This window comes from Crotalus tigris, unplaced genomic scaffold (assembly GCF_016545835.1).
Source record: "Crotalus tigris isolate CLP2741 ecotype Arizona unplaced genomic scaffold, ASM1654583v1 scf7180000018831.1652172, whole genome shotgun sequence".
Lineage (NCBI taxonomy): Eukaryota > Metazoa > Chordata > Lepidosauria > Squamata > Viperidae > Crotalus > Crotalus tigris.
The window spans coordinates 379,763-396,643 of NW_024097221.1; the positions used below are offsets into that span (position 1 = coordinate 379,763).

General features: G+C 34.0%; 1 protein-coding gene across 6 annotated transcripts in view; it reads right to left on the bottom strand.

Moving 5' to 3' along the window:
• Positions 1-16,881, bottom strand: part of SHANK2 (SH3 and multiple ankyrin repeat domains 2) — a 389,771-nt gene that overhangs the window by 35,544 nt on the left and 337,346 nt on the right. The gene's annotated exons all lie outside the window — the stretch shown is intronic.

Genomic DNA, 16,881 nt, shown 5'->3' on the forward strand with positions numbered 1-16,881 from the left:
TCAGGCTATTTGGCACTTCTGTATTAAGTATTAATGATTTTATAGATCTCTGAATATTAAAATGATTTTATTTAGGTCCAATGTGGGGACTTTGAAAGCTTGAATGAGAATTTTCCTATAAGCCTGACAATCTCTTACAATGAATTCTCATATCCATACTGCTATTTATGAACCGTTTTATTTCAGGCTGAATTATAACTGTGCATTTGTCCATCAGGGAGCAGTCATGCAAGAATGACCATAGAATCGGATTCAATTATTGAATGCAGTACATCTTTAAAGTGTGTGCTGAGTACTGCTATCAAATTATAATTTGAGACCATGACAGTAGTCATGGTATGATGACTTCATAATGGACAAAAAGTGGAAAAACTGATCTGGGCTGGAGAAAAGAAAAGAGACCATAATAGACAAAATTGTCATGAATCTTGGCCTTCGGTTTTGAATACAAAATAGATCTCAACCACATAAAACTTATCTACCCTTTTTGCAATGTGGTAAATTTGGATCTTGTAGTGCTGTCAAGGTACACCTAGTTATATCCATATATCAAAATAAAGGGAACTGCTGTGAGAGTTATTTTTAACGATACAAGAGAAATGCTTAAATCAAGAGTTAGACTACAGTTGAAATATAGCATTACAGTTGTGTGCAACCATTCCTTTACATTAATAATAAAACCAAGCCTTTTTACAGACTAGGATTCAACCTATACTAATAATATTTTTCTTTGCAATACCTTTTATATTAACTTTCACAGACAGATTAAATTACAAACACCATTTATGGACATCCATTTTGAAAAATATCTAGGAAATGGTAATAAAACTAACACACAACTTTTCTTAACCTAGGATTTGTATACACAGAAAATATGTATACATAAAAAATTCAATAAGAGCTAGAAAAAACTTTATATCTTATAAAATTTCTTACTTCTACCTCATTAGCAAAATGAATTTAAAATGTAAGTTTTCCTGGCCATTCCTCTTTCTTTCTTTCAGTGAAAATTAGAATAACTGCACTACAAATTACTTTATGGGAAAGAAAAAGTGGCACCTTAATGCTTAAAACAGCTATCTTAATTTTTTAATGGCTGTTTCACCCATGCAAAGTACAGGCATTATCATAGTGTTTGCAATGTTTGCATACAAATTCACTCCCTAAACATTTGGATTAGAGTAGGATAAGGAAAACAGATTTTAATGTACCATTTCTAGTTAACTCCAATGGTTGGAGGTGGTCTATGAACATTTTTGCATATAATACCAACAATATTTAACTATGCCTTAATTACTGAAATAAATAGGGAAGATCTTGTGCTAGTTGAGTTTTGTGTGTGCATTATAATCTGTATGCCCATAGGACTAACTGGATCAAGTCAACGGTATTTTAATGAAGTTAGTTTTCTTAGCACTGGAAAACTGCTCTGGAAAAGGAGCCTCTTAAGTTGTTGATGGTTCTGTCAATGTTGTTATAACACTGATAGAACCATTAACAAATACCATGCCAGTATCTATATCTTTGTACTTGTTTACCTCCTTCAAACAAGATAAAAAGATACCTTTGCATTCAATTTAGAAATAATCCAATCTGTGTTTTTCAAACTAGGATAAGCCCTTGGATATGATGTAAACCGTAATATCTAATGACTTCATTTAAACATTTTAAACATTTGGGTATGCTGGCATATCCACCACCAGGAATTTCAAGAAGGAAGATTTCATGTTATGTGTCTCCAGCCCTATCAGCGATCCATAAAATACTTTAGGGATCAAGTTAGAATTATTTTGAAAATTGAAATTATCTGTCTATAAATTATCTGTAAATACCACAAAACAATTCATTGTTTTTAGAACTAAACAGACAGACATAACCCTATAACTAGTCAGATAATGAGAGCTACAGGAAAACGATGAAGAGGCTTTGAAGACACTTGAAAAAGCATGGATATAATCACTGCAAAATTATGAGAACCATGCTACTGATTTTACAAGACTGTACTAAAAGTCTGACCAAAGCAATAGATTTGACTATAATAAAAGTTTTTCTTGCGCCCCATCATTTTTCTAATACATTCATGTATTGCAGCCACACATTATATCATTGGCATCTATCTTTTGTTGATCTTACAGCCTCTGTTCTCAATTTATTTTCCCTTGTCCAACAATTTCTTTCATTCAGTGGGTTTATTATGTACCTTTCCAATTGTAGATAAGAATAGTTGGAACTTAAACTGGAATGGGACAAGTAAATTGGCTTCCAGATAATATGAAAAAAATGTCTGGATACTTTGGCTGAGTAGAAACTCCAACAGCAGTTCTGATAGCATTGCTAGGTGCTAAATGGCTTACAACTGTGTGCTTCTTTGTTTTTTAAAAGTCACCATGATAAAGTAATACAGGTAATCCTCTACGTCCGTCCACAATTGAGTCCCAAATTTATGTTGCTAAGTGAGACATTTGTTTTGCCCCATTTTATGACCTTTCTTGTCACAGTTGTTAAGTGAATCATTGCAGTGGTTAAATTAGTAATACAGCTGATAAGTGAACCTGGCTTCCTCCATTGACTTTGCTTGTCAGAAGGTCTCAGAAGGTGATCATGTGACTTTGGGATACTGCAACCGTCATAAATATGAGTCAGTTGCCAAACATCTGAATTTTGAGCACGTGACCATGGGGAGGCTGCAATGTGAAGTGGAGTATGAAAAATGGTCATAAATCACCTTTTTCAGTGCTGTTGTAACTTTGAACAATCACTAAATGTACTGTTGTTAAGTCGAGGGCTACCTGTACAACAGGATGAAATAAATCCCTAGAAAAAATGTGTTAAATTCAAAAAGAAGTTCATTCTTTCAAATAAAAACTTATATGTTTCACTGAAGAAACTGAAAAATAATTACTATTTGCAACCACACTTCATTGGTACTGTAGAATTTGAATAATTTACTTTTTTACATAATTTGAATTGACTCCATTCTCAGCTTCTATCACACTTTTCAAGTGACATAAGGCAAATAAAAAAAATGTAACATTGCATAGCTGAAATAGTCTTCTAGGTGTTTCTGAAATTTTATGTCATTTCCCATTAAGATCTGTGTATCTTGTCTCTGTGTAAGACTTTGAAAACTAAACTTTAAAGTATTTGTCAAAGTGGAATTTTTATCACAGTCATTAATGACATTTTTTCAAGAAAGTAGGTTCCTATATCAGTGAGAATGAATCTTAACATGCTTCAGTTTAAAAGAGTTTATTTACGAAAGTTTCTGTTAACATGTTAAACAAACAAAAATAAATAAAAACAGGCACAGATGGGGCGCAAGTCAAGCGGGTGTGAAAAGCCACACCTGCTAAGTAAGATGCATTTGAGCACATGATCAAGACAGAACACCCATGGAAGTGTCCTCTTCATCTGAGAGCTACTGGGTCTAGGGCAGGGGTTCTCAACCTTGGCAACTTTAAGACTTGTGGACTTCAACTCCCAGAATTCCTCAGCCAGCAAAGCTGGCTGACGAATTCTGGGAATTGAAGTCCACAAGTCTTAAAGTTGCCAAGGTTGAGAACCCCTGGTCTAGGGTCTCTCAGGACAAGGCTTTGACTGAAAAGTTGCGCCTGCAAAGTGCCTGCGGTCAGAAGGTTAGCTTACACCAGCTGCATTTCATCATTAGCTCAGTCATTTAGCAAAAAGCAGCCACAAGCATTTCTTTCACTTGGGAACACACATGGCTTGTTTGTACTGCAGCAAAATGCTTCCTGACTATTTCCCTTCAGACTCAAAACGAAAGGGAGCAGAGAGGGGATCATTCATATATGCACACAGAACACTGATATATGCACAAACTTGGTTTCAGTTATGGGTTTGACAATACATTCTGGTGACTCTAGGAAAGTCAATTTAAACATTGAGGTCAAAGGTCAACTATTCAGGACCTGTACACAGTGGTATCACTCAATGTTCAATTCACTCCTGAAAAGGGGACCTTTAAACAATAATATCTGATACCACCTTGAGGGCCATCCTGTATTCTTCTATCTAAGAGAAGATTTGGAGTTCCATAATGTTAACCAGCCCAGTCCCAACCACATTAACTGGTTTTTCTGCCCCTACTGTATTGCTCATCTGCCTAGAGCTCCCTGGCCTGAAGGGAGAGGAGAGAGATTTTTATTACAACGCATCCACTATGATGCTGAGCTATTTTTCAGACATTGTGGCACAGTACTCAACAGCATGTCATGACTCTTACATTCTGACGAGGTCTGGCTGTAAGGAGAGTGACAATCAATATCTAAGATCTTATCAAATATAGTTTCTCCGATAAATACTATCATTGCTGAAAAGGTGTAAGCACATATTATTTTTCCTATTTTTAAATATTCAAACTCAGAGGATAACCATGTTACCCACAAAAGATGTGGCAAGTAAAGAAACTTCTGAAAATGTCATTCCTGTGCCTAAAAAGCTTTGCTGGCACATTTTTGTATAAGTCACAAATGCTGCAATTGAGTCCTGGCATGTTGTAGACTGCATAACCAAGCCAAGATAGGCTTGGTTATGGGCTAGAGATTAATCTGGTCAGACCTACAGAGGATAAGAATAATCATGATCCAAAAAGGCACTTACAGGTTAACCTCAGGCCAGCATGCCAGAAACACCAGGCAAGAGACTACTCAAACACAATTTCTAAGGTGGGGATTGTCAATATCCACATACTTACCAAGAACTTCAGTATGCTTGCTCAGAGGGAAGGGGATCATGGAAAAAGAAAACTCAAAAAACAGCTGTGTCCAGAAATGATTTGTATTTGTAAGAAAAGCAATGAATGTCTGGCACAGTGTAAAAAAATGTTCTCATGAAGCTAAAGTAAAAGAACAGAAGCAAATGTTCTTCAAATACCAGCAGCACACATTGTTAACAATGCAAATAGAAACTACAAAATGTTAGACTAATCTAGTCAGCCAGAATATAACGTTAGCCAAATGTAGAAATGGTCAAGTTCTGCCATTCATGGCTGTATGGCTAAGAATTAAAAGGACAGGCACATTAAAAAAAATCTCTTGAAAATACTATCCCTCATGTGATAATTTATTTCTTCTTCCCTCCCTCTTTTGCCTGACGCATGGGCATGGGCAAAGATGCCCTTTCGGTTATGGCTCTCTGCATTCGGCCACTGCGACGAGGCACTGTGGCTTGTGGTGTTTCTTGAGAGTCATTAATCCCTTCATCTCTTGGTAAGTACACAGTGGACATTGCCACTGCGTCCTCACCAGTCCACGTTGAGGCACTGGTTAACTCAACATGAGGGGTGGCTCTTTGGGAGATACGAGTTTCAAGGACCTGTGTCCTTGGTTGTTTGAGGAAAGCTAAAATCTCAGACAGGTAGTTATGAATGGCTCTTGTGGATGTTGCCACAATGCCTAGCTGCAACTCCATCCGGCCCATGGACTGTGACATGAGACCCATGGACTGTGCGTGCTCTCTCTTTATGTTCTCCAGCAGCTGCACAATCCTACTGTTGGTTTCCATCAAAAGCTTTTCCCCCTCTGTCAGCTGGGTTTGCCCTCTCCAACCCTGATCCCTAGAGACAGCCTGAACACCATGGCGATTTTCATTCATTTCAATATTCCCCTCCTCAAGAGAGTCACTTTCATATTGAGTTCTACTGAGAGATTGATCGCCAGGAGATTGCATGTCCATTGTACAGCGTGGAGTCCGTTCTGGCGTTGGAAATCCCTCAAAATCTTCCCCAACATTGCTGGGTGTTTCAGATGATGACAGTGGCCATGGCCAACTCTCTGTAGTTCTGGCTGGTGAATCTTCATCTGAAGCAGGCACTGAGGACTCTTGTTCTTCTGCAGGTGTAGACGGTGAGCTTCCTCTCTGGTGCCTGGGTTGCCCCGAAGATCCAGGAACCTCCCCATCTTGTTCCCCAGTGACATCTGGCAATCAAATAGAGGAGCAACAACCACTGTATCTGAGGCCAGGAAGATGGAGGAATCTACATACATTGGACAACACACAAAAAGAAGCCAGTTGGGAAACCAGAGTGTTTGTGTTAGGGCTTCTAAAATGTAGAGACTGAAAAATGCAGGGAGTGCTGAAATTATTAAAATATCATAAAGAGCACACTGCCCTACACCCATAACACATACAACTAAGCTGGATCCCAAGGCACAACTTTCAATACACTTTTTTTGTGATTGTGACATAAATGTCTGTGAACCTATCAAAAAGCTCACCTATGCACTGTAGTGATGTTCACAGTCAGAAATCTCTGTGATGAACTTTGGGTCAATTGTCCAAGCGACCTGAGCTTCCTGTGGTGTCAGATGTGCTCCACCACCGAATTGTATGGCAGCCACTGAAGCACTGGTTGCTATCTTCTCTTTTGTCCGTCGTTTCATCTAAATCCCTTGCAGAATTATTGTCACAAAATCACTGTGACCATTAATCAAATTTATCCTGTGAACAATGTCTCTTAGCCTCTCAATGTCTGTATACATTTATTTCCTTTCCATTATTTGTAATAGAAGCTAATTATACCAAGGGCATTGTCCATCAGGATACTTTTTCTTTCTCTGAAGGTATTATTTGACTTGTGCTTCTCCTGATTCCTCACTTGAGTAATTTTGTAAGGAAAATACTAAACATTTTTTCCATGTTTGACAAAATTTATGAAGAAAGTTTAGATACTAAATTAAGGCCATATAAGTGGAACCCTTACACATGATGTCAATTCACATGTGCACTAAATCAAATGTATTCCTTGCAAATAGTTATATAATACATGCAATTCATAGTTAGACTATTATGGTCAGTACAGTAGTTCTTTAGCATATCCAGACTAGCAAAGAATGAGAAAATATCTTGTTTTAGAAAAATAAAGTAAGCCTTCTGCCTCAGGGACAATTCAGCCATTTATAATTTTCTGAAAAGTCCTCTGGAATGATCATAATAATCACTGCTTTAAATTATCACACTTCCCACTTTTAAGAAGAGGTGTGTGTGAACATAAATTTTATTAGCTTCTTCTTCTGATCATTCCTAGTGAACTTTGTAGTTGGTGCAAAGCAAATTCATACCAATTTGTATGATTTTTCAAACATTTGAATTTCGTTAGGTGTAACTCCTGCTCATTGAAACACACCACATGCTGCTCTTCAATTTTATCTGGAGTTATGTGTTTGCGCTAGGGGGCATGGGTGTATGTATGTGTCATATTAAAAGGGATGATTTTATATATTATTCCTTAAAATAATCCCTTGTAATTTCAAATAAGGAAAGGATCACTATTATGATTATGGGCAATTTCCAAATGTTATTGTAATTTACCACCCAAGATCTTATATCCATGTTTTTTTAAAGAACACTGTGTACTTCATGATGCAAGAAAAATGAAGATTTGAACTCAACAATAAATGTTACTGTAAAAACTAATTACTTCTCCATTTTGAAATTAAAATATTCATATTTGGTTTGTGTAGACTGTCCAGTTGCATGTTTTATGAAAATTGATGATGAAGTAGTGTTTATATAAGAAGTATGAGAAGACACTGATGAAAATGGAAGGGGTGGGGGTACATGCAATCCTTGGAAGTTCGACTGCATGGAAATTTTTTAAAAGGGCCTTTGTGGGTAAATTCGATGTAATATCTGCTGCTTTTTCATTTTTATCCCCACCTTTGCTTCACTAGTACAGCATCAGCTGTCACCAGTGACTCCAATTTTCCTCACAGAAATGGGCCACAAAATTCATGCATAAAAAACTAGGGTCCTTTTAATCAAACGAGTAAATTGGTTTTTAAAAAATAATTGTTTCTGCTCAGACCACATTGTTCTACTATATTTTAATCATTCATAATGTTTGAGATGTAAAAGAAATGTGTTTTTAAAAAATTGTATTAGATGACTTCCTATTTTTTAAATCTTGTGCTTTCAGTCTTGCTTTACCATATGCATACTGTAAATATAAAGTACTACTGGGTCATGTTGAACATAACATCCTACTAATGATAAACTGTCAAATGAGACATCAAAATATTCTCTGGATGCTCGGAATAGTTTGGAGCCAGAGTTGTCTCTTACAATATGGAAATTGGCAATTGTTGTTCCAAAGAAAGCATTTCATTATTAATATTTTTTTTTGTCATATATTGTCAGGCATTCTTCATATTTGAAAATTGTGGATTTTGGTTTTGTTGTTTAGAGTGAACCTACCCAAAATGGAAAGTGGTAGAACTTACATAATAATATAAAAGTCTGAATTGTGTGATTAAAATATTCTGATCACATAATTACTGTGGGAAACCTGTTATTTGTGTTTGTGGTTCATCTTCCAGGAATCAATTTCATAAAATTGAAACAACTGTTTACTACAAATATATGTATTTGTTGCAGTATCTATAAAATATCTAGCCTCCTAATCAGAAAGAGAAGACACAATGCTACATGGCATGTGTGACCACTCACATAAATAACCACCAGGGTGAACAGAATCTACAAATTCTATGTGGATTTAAGTTCTAATGTCACACTTGAATATTTGGGATCCATGAATACATTCAAGATGATTTGTAAAACTGCCTATTAACAAGGAAAGGGCTGAATCAAGAGGTAACATTAACAGTAAATAGTAAAAGCAACTACAATGAACAGGATTGTAGTATTAATTTACTATTAATATGGGATACAAAAAACAAAAATAGTATTGCAAGAATAAGTTTAGACTCTTTTTCATTCACTGATCATGGCAACTTAAGATAACTATGGGCAATATTGCACTGAATTCATCAGACTTTGTTTGATAGATCTTTTCCCTGCTGTTTACACATTGGTGTGATTAAAATCAGGATTTCAACCTGTTAAGATGATGACACTAGCTGTTTTGTTGGTGGTGTGGAAAAAGTATATTTAACAGAATGGAGGCAATGGAAATTTTGTGTGCCTAATGATTTTGCTGCCCAATGGCAGAAGTGGACGATAGGATGGCTTGCTCCTCTGGGCCTCATGATTAGGAAACCCACTTCCAATATTTATTTATTTGCCTAACTGAATATGTTTCAGTTTCAAATCTATGACTGGCTCTTGACCAGAAGCAAGACTCAAACTTTTAAGTGCTGCATTTAATTTTGTGTGTCTCAGAATTGCTAATTACAGGGAATAAACATTAACATGCCAATACATTATGTGGCATGTAGAGACTATGCTGAAGTTATCATTCATGTTTAGTGCAAATTCAACATTACTGATGGTCTTAACTATAGTTAAGAAATAAGGAGCAACGTATAAGCATATGAACCTCCTCAATCTCCTCTCTTACTTTGTCTATACATGGTTTATTGATATATCTGCAAAGAGATCACCATGGCTAATGCTAAAAAATTTCATTGTCAAATAGACTCAACTTCCAAACCTGATTAAAACCAATTTTAATAATCTATTTTACAGCCATGGTTAATAGCACTGCAGATAATCATTATTTTTGAAATTCACATTCCATAGGGAACAGAGTTTAGAACAATTTACTTTCTATATAAAAAGATACATAGATACCAATTGCCAACAAAACATAGACTTTTAAAATGATTAAAAATTATAAACATTAGAAAAAAGCAAACAAAACCAAGTGAAATGATAAAACATGCTTAAAGCTGACAAAGGGGTAAAAGAAAATTATCATGCCTGAGACAAAAGGAAAGAGAGGATAGAGTTTATGAGTCCATGATCAATTCCTTTTAACTATAGTTAAAAAATCAGCAGCTGAATATATCTGCACTCTGCCTCAATCTATTTTCACAGTGTTTCTATCTTGAGAGCCTGTTTTAGACATACAATGAATCAGAATCTGGATACCTGATTCCTAAAGATCTGAACTCATAAATGTTCCTTAGTTTCAATTTATCTCAACACACATTTCAGAATGCTTAACTATACAGAAGTATATGAAGTAGATTGGGAATGGGTAAAAGGGGAAAAAAGGATGGGCCAAAGATCTGACAATTTGGACTCCTTATTCACTATGTTTCATCTGATGTTGTGTTTAACGTAAAAATAAAACAAAAAAATCTGGAGTGTTCAGATTATTTAACAATAAATTATTCTATAAGGGCATGTTAAGACTGTTCCTTCTTCTATCTGATCAGATGCCTTCTTCTTTTCTATGATGACATAAACAATTGGATTTATACTTGGGAATATTGTTCAGAAAGATTGCATCTCAAGATTCTTGGCTTCAAGAGTCATGAACTTTTGGTAAAAAGAGTGACAACCTTGATATATCTTATGTGCATGTATGTGTTGATTATTCATTTTTTGCCCATCTCCTTCCCTATAAAAGGACGTGGTTCTGGCTAAAATGTTTGTCAAATGCTGCCAGAGGTCAGGACTACACCACCTCCATAGATGCATGGGTAGAATCATGATATTGGAATACTGCTGGCTCCTTGCATCACAGAAGTCATTATCAGAACAGTCTTTTTTTTTCTGAGTTTCTAAGTAAATGCAGGACACTGTTTATAATTTATTTATGATTTAAAATTCACAAAAAATAGCACAGACAACCTAGCTGTAGAAAGTCTGTAGAAACAGTAGACTCTAAAGTACATTTTTACAATAATTAGAGGCTTTAGTTTAAAAGAAAACCTAATAGGTTTCACTGAGAATAGTAGACTCTTATGCCCATCTTGAGTCTTACCTGCCACTTGTATTGGCAGCTGATCCCTCCCCTGAGATGCGCTGCTCTCAGAGTCCCTCCTTTTGAGATCCCACCAGATTTTTCATCTCTATTGGATCGCTTTCTCTTCCTTATATATTCTTCCCTTTCCCCCCATATGAACATCAGGATTGTAGAAGTAGGTTTGATCTTCTTGCTGCGAGATACATGGAAAGTTCTTTGGATACAATAAATACAGCTAGCAATGCAACAGCCATAGTAGTACACTTGAGGATTGTCTTGAAGACCCAGTTTGTTGCTCTGCATTTGAGCATCATGCCTTCTTCTTACACTATTCAAGATGCTCCAGATATGGCAGAAGTTTTTGAAAACCTAAGACAGATACAGATAAAAACTACCAACAAAATAATTAATACAAAATTGGGTGCAATTTCCATTGCACCTTTATATAATGACTTCTGATAGATACAATACACAATTGGAGGTAGTTATGCAAATATTGTTCCTTCAGCATGTGGTTGTTTTCAAATGCTGTATGATAAGAACCATGTAGACATAAACCTTGGGAGGGGATGTGATTTCACATGCTGGGCTATAAGTCTGTATGTGTTGGGATTTATGTTTGCACATATATACACATTAGAAAACCACCATCAGTAGTGTAAAATATATCTGTGGTGAGAAATTATGTAAGTAATTTCTAGACATGAAGTCTCATGCCATAAAATTCACAGCAATTGTTTCATTAGTATGTGTTTCCTAATTCATTAATGCAAAATAAACATGTCTACTATTATTAAATATGCACCTGTGATAATCTAAATTTAAAGACAGTATATAACTCAAAACTCACATGCTATTAATAATGTAATGAATTACATTCAAAGTAAAACTCATTTTGACATTTTTGCATATCTGACTCTGAAAACATTGATATAATTGTCCTTAGACTTGGAAAACCGTTTGTAGGGATAGTTACATACTTCAAGAGGTTCAGTATGAAAAGGGGGAACAAAGAATGGAAGAAGAAGAAAGGAGATCAAATATTTATCTGCCCCAGTTAAATCTGAAAAATTTAACCCTCACTTATTTTAGTAATGTAGCATGTAGCCCAGTGACTCATGATTTCTCAATATAAGTTTCACCGAATTTAAAAGTTTTCAAAAAAATTATGATATACTAGTTTAATTATCCTCTTGGTATATTACTTATGTTTTAAATATTTATTAATTTAAAATCATGTTGCATTTTAGAGCAGGTCTATTTATTAATTAAATATACTCAGTTATGCTTAATCAATAATTATTTGATGTAAATGCAGTGTGTATCTACAGTATATGCACATGTGCTACATAGAGTTTTGGATTTAATTATGAAGCTCTTTGTGGTATCTCAGTACAGCCACTCCTTATAACAGCTGCTTTTTTTTTTCCTGGTGAACACATGCCTGCTCTCTTAGGAAAAGACATGGCTACTTTAAAAAGTTGCAGACAGATGCTATAACTGTGCCCCTATGATCTGAGTATAAGATGATAAAAAGGAGACAATGTTTATTTTTAATTAAATGTTTAAAAAATATTTTTAAAAAACATTAGTTGCATATTTATTTACGAGGACGTTATGATTCTGAGTGCATCTAATTATGTGTGAAGAGAGAAATGAACACCAATGAGAACTTGCTTTCTGCCCCCACCCCCATGTTTTCTCCAACTGTTGATTCAATATACTGAAGGCATCTCTGGGACACATTTTAAGGCATAGAGAAAGGCATACATGTGTCCGGGTGCATTTCTGCACATAGGTCCATGCAATTTGAAAGATAGTAAGAGAAATTCTCATGTCGTGAATAAATGAGTCCTTTCTTTGCAAAACATAGTCAATAAATTAAGAATATTTATGAGTAAGTAAATAATCTTGTAGAATCAAAACAAATTTAAAGCTAGAATCAGATGTCACACAAAATTGAAATCCACTTAATATATGGCTTGGAATAATATTTGAACTATTATAATAGAAAGTATAGCCGGAGCTTGCACTATAAATAATAGTTTGTGGTATTAAAATTTAGCATGCTGTGTAAATTAGATAAATTATAGTTAGGATTTTGCTCTGCTTACACAAGCCACAAAGTACTGATCTACTAGCATCTACTTCAAGTAATGATGGCCCAACCATCATTATTCAAAATTCAAGACTAATAAAGCTAATAAATGACTTGGTGTAATGTCTAAATATGTTTTACAGATTATGGCTTGCGTTACTATGATTACACATGATATGTAAGTTGACAAACCAGTTATATTGCATAATTTTTTTGCATTTGTAAAAAAATTACCATGCTTTACATTCTAAACTATATTTGGTAAAAATACATTTAGTATGATGAATGGAGATGTATTAGAACACTGTTAGCAATACCTTATCAATTATGTGACCACCTAGAACAGCCATCAAAAAGTGAATCCCAAGGGCCACACATGTTAGCATTTCTTTGGTGGTTTCCAATTGTCCCCTTAAAATGGATGAAGTCAAAAATATTGACTCTTTTTTTGTAATTTTTAAATTTTAGGGAGGGTTCAGGTGTAAATGGATGCCTTAAGAACTGCAAATGCTCAAGGCACAATTTCACAAAGCTCTCCTCAGTTTTGGTGTGCAGCTAAGCAAACTGTGGAACAGCCCTGAAGTCAAGGAAATTTTGACATCTTTCACCTTGTATAACCCAGGTTGCTGAGAGGATACCATAACACCCAAATTGTACTTTGAGTTTAAAAGAAGAAACTATATATGAATTTTATATCATAGCATAGTATAGAAATATATTGTATATGGAAGCTAAATAACATGTTTTAATCCTGTAGTCTTCCATTAGAATTTCTAGAATATCACATGAATTATTTTGAAGATCTGCATGCTAACGGTTATCAGGGTACTTTTTTAAATTTAATGTTATGCCAATGTACAAATATCACATATTAGTTAAAAATCTTATCATTAAAAATCAACAATGATTAGGGGGAGGCTGTGTATATGAATCTTTTTAATAAACTAGTTCTACATAAGATTTAACAATAATAATGAAACTCAGAGCAATAATTTATCCCTCTTTTAAGCTGCTCCTTTGATAGCTAAATATAAATTCATCTACTTTTTGGAAATAACTACTAATATTGCTTGTTGCTTCTATTCCGATGAAAAAAAGACATTATTCACATACAATCCTCTCAAACCCTTCTTAAATGTCTATTAAGGGGAATAGAAATATTTTTAACAGCATTATTCCTGGAATACAAGAAATACTATTCGAATTATTTTTTAAATTCAGCCATATCCTTTTAGGTTCAAAAGAAAAAATGCTTTTCCGTTTTGAAATTAAGATTGGCTGAATTTTAGTTGGGAGTTGAAAGAGATGAAATTTAAAAATACAGATCACTTTTCCCCCCAAAAACCAACCCCACAGTAAATTTGGCACAATACCATGGGAAATAAAAACAAGCCACAAGTTTCCTAAAAGCATTTATTTTATAACTTCCATCAGAAAAGAATATGGAATGGTTAACAACCGAAGAAAAAATGAATTCCATTGAAAAATGATTCCTAGTGAATTTTACAGCATGGCAGCAGCTAGACCACAATGTACCATGGAATCTGAAAGACACAAAGAGATTAAAAGCTTTGAAAAGACATTCCATAGAAATCTTTACACTTGGAAAATCTTAATAAATCCATTGCATCAATTGACTTACTCCTTTTTTTAATGAAGCAGTTCAAGAGTTTTTGCTCAGTAAAGTACCGCTATGTACAGTAGCCATAGAATTGTGATCCTCTTGAGTATTTATGATTCCATTGTTCATTTCCTGCAATGCTTTTTTCACCAGGACTGGAAAATCACCCTCAATTATTTTTCTGTAGTGAAGAAAGACAACTAAATACTTTACGTATTGAGGTGAATGATATGTTATAACCATATGAATGTTTTGTTCACACATGGTGTGCATTTATAACTGCTAGGAAACTGAGAAATGTTTCTGAAAATGGCACTGGATGTCGCTGTTTTAATGATACTCAGCATTTGACAATTATTTCTTTGAACAGAACAAGGAATTTTCCCAAAAGATAGATCTGAAAATCTTACTACCCAGGAAAATCAGAAAGAGAGCTAGATGGGCATTCGGTTTAAGAGAGAGCTTTAACTATAGACAGTTATTTAATCAATGCTGGGTTTTCATGGTTTAATCTTTCTTTATTATGGTCAAGAGCAGCAAAAGTTAGAAATATCACATGCCTCTCTAGGAAGCCCTGGTGATATAACATTTTCGTTTGTTACATTATTTTTCTATATGTTAAAAAGAGTAAAATACATTCACCGCATAACTAATAAATTCACCATTTACCTAATAAGAAAAACAAAAAATTAAAAATGAGATCAGAAGATAGTAGCCTAACTGCTTATCTACAAGAATATTAAATTAAATAAATACTATGATTTAATTAAATAATACAATTTTAATTAAAGGTTGATTATTTTGTTTCAACCAATGAACACTTACACAAATATCTTTCAGAAATTCCATGTTAGACTTTTTAGCTTCAAAAATATTTATTGATATCTTCTATTAGACAATATTATGATGGCTTGAAGACTTCTATTCAAAATATCTTCCAAAATTATTCATATAATTGAAGATGCCTGGTTTAGCTGTTTGTATTATAGTTGTGTTGTTAACAGCTCTGTAAGTTCCATAATGATGAAATAACAAGAGCTATATTATACAGTTTATTCAGGGCCTCTACAGGGCCAAGTTTGAGTCCCAGTTTCATTAAAACTTCAAGTATAGCATTTGTTTTGACCTTTTTAAAAAAATTCAAACGTTTTCTTGAAGAAAAAGAAATTGAGACTGAAAATGGAACAGGCTATAAACATTATCTCTTTTGGATGATACATAGCAATGTTTTTCTTTAAAAAAAACCCCACACTCTGGATTGCTACATCTTTGGTTGAATTAATATTTGGAATTTCAAGGGCAAGATCAACAAAAATAGAAATACTTCTAATGTGAAATAGGCTAATAAGTCCTACTACAAGTCTACAAGTGTGTATATATCAATTTAGAACTTCATAAAAGTCAATACATTAATGACATGTACTTGTGTCACATATCATTTTGAGAGGACTTACGATTTACAAACTTTATTCAGTATAGAAGTGACACAGTAAGATTTTTTATTTTCAATATTTAACTGAAGTGTTGAAGTATTATCGAATAAAGTAAATTACCTGTTAGAATAAAGTCTGGTGCTGATGAAGTGACTTCAGAAAACAAAATATAAATAATTAAACTATTTAACTATGCAGAAAATAAACAGTTCTATGGCTAAAATCAGGGATCTATTGAAATAATGTGTGCTCTGATTTATTTTAGGAATTAATATTTTTAAATCAGTCAGGTACTTATTTTATTTTATTGTTTTGTGTTTTTTAAAATAATATTAATTAGTAATATTTTTAAACAATCTACTCACATTAATGTTACCATCAGTAAATAATTAAATTACTTAATTTGTTTGAATTTGTTCATAATTTCACAAATATATATTTGCTACACTGCTACGCTTGTAAGATTATCCACTTGGATATGAGCATAGAATTCCCCATTCATTTCTGTATCGTTACTTTATCCACACACACACTTTTATGTATGTCAGTTGGGTCTGTGCACTAGTTTTAACAGTTAGCACACTACGTACCAGTACATGTATACAAAACTTGCAATGATATTATCATTTCTGAAGCAGGGCACAGTTGTTCACACATTATATACAGGAAACAATGATATGCAATTTATTCTTCTTGAATTATTGGAGATACACAACATACACAAATGTTTTATATCAATTATGTCAAAATATTTTGCTTTATATTTATGTTACATTGCTCCTTTTCCAGCATTTTTAGCATGACCCTGGAGAATCTGACTTACTCATTTCACTTAATTGTGGCTGGTATAAAAGGTTGCTGCAATACAGAAGTATTAATGATGTGTGAATCCTAAATTATTTTTTCTAAATATTGTTATACTTATAATAATTATTTTTTCCTAAATATAGTTATTATTCACGTGGAAACTATTTTTAGATAGCAGGTACTTATTTCCAAAGCTAATAGTATATTTCTGAGTTCATCAGAGCTATTAAAAAGAAAGTACGAACACTGT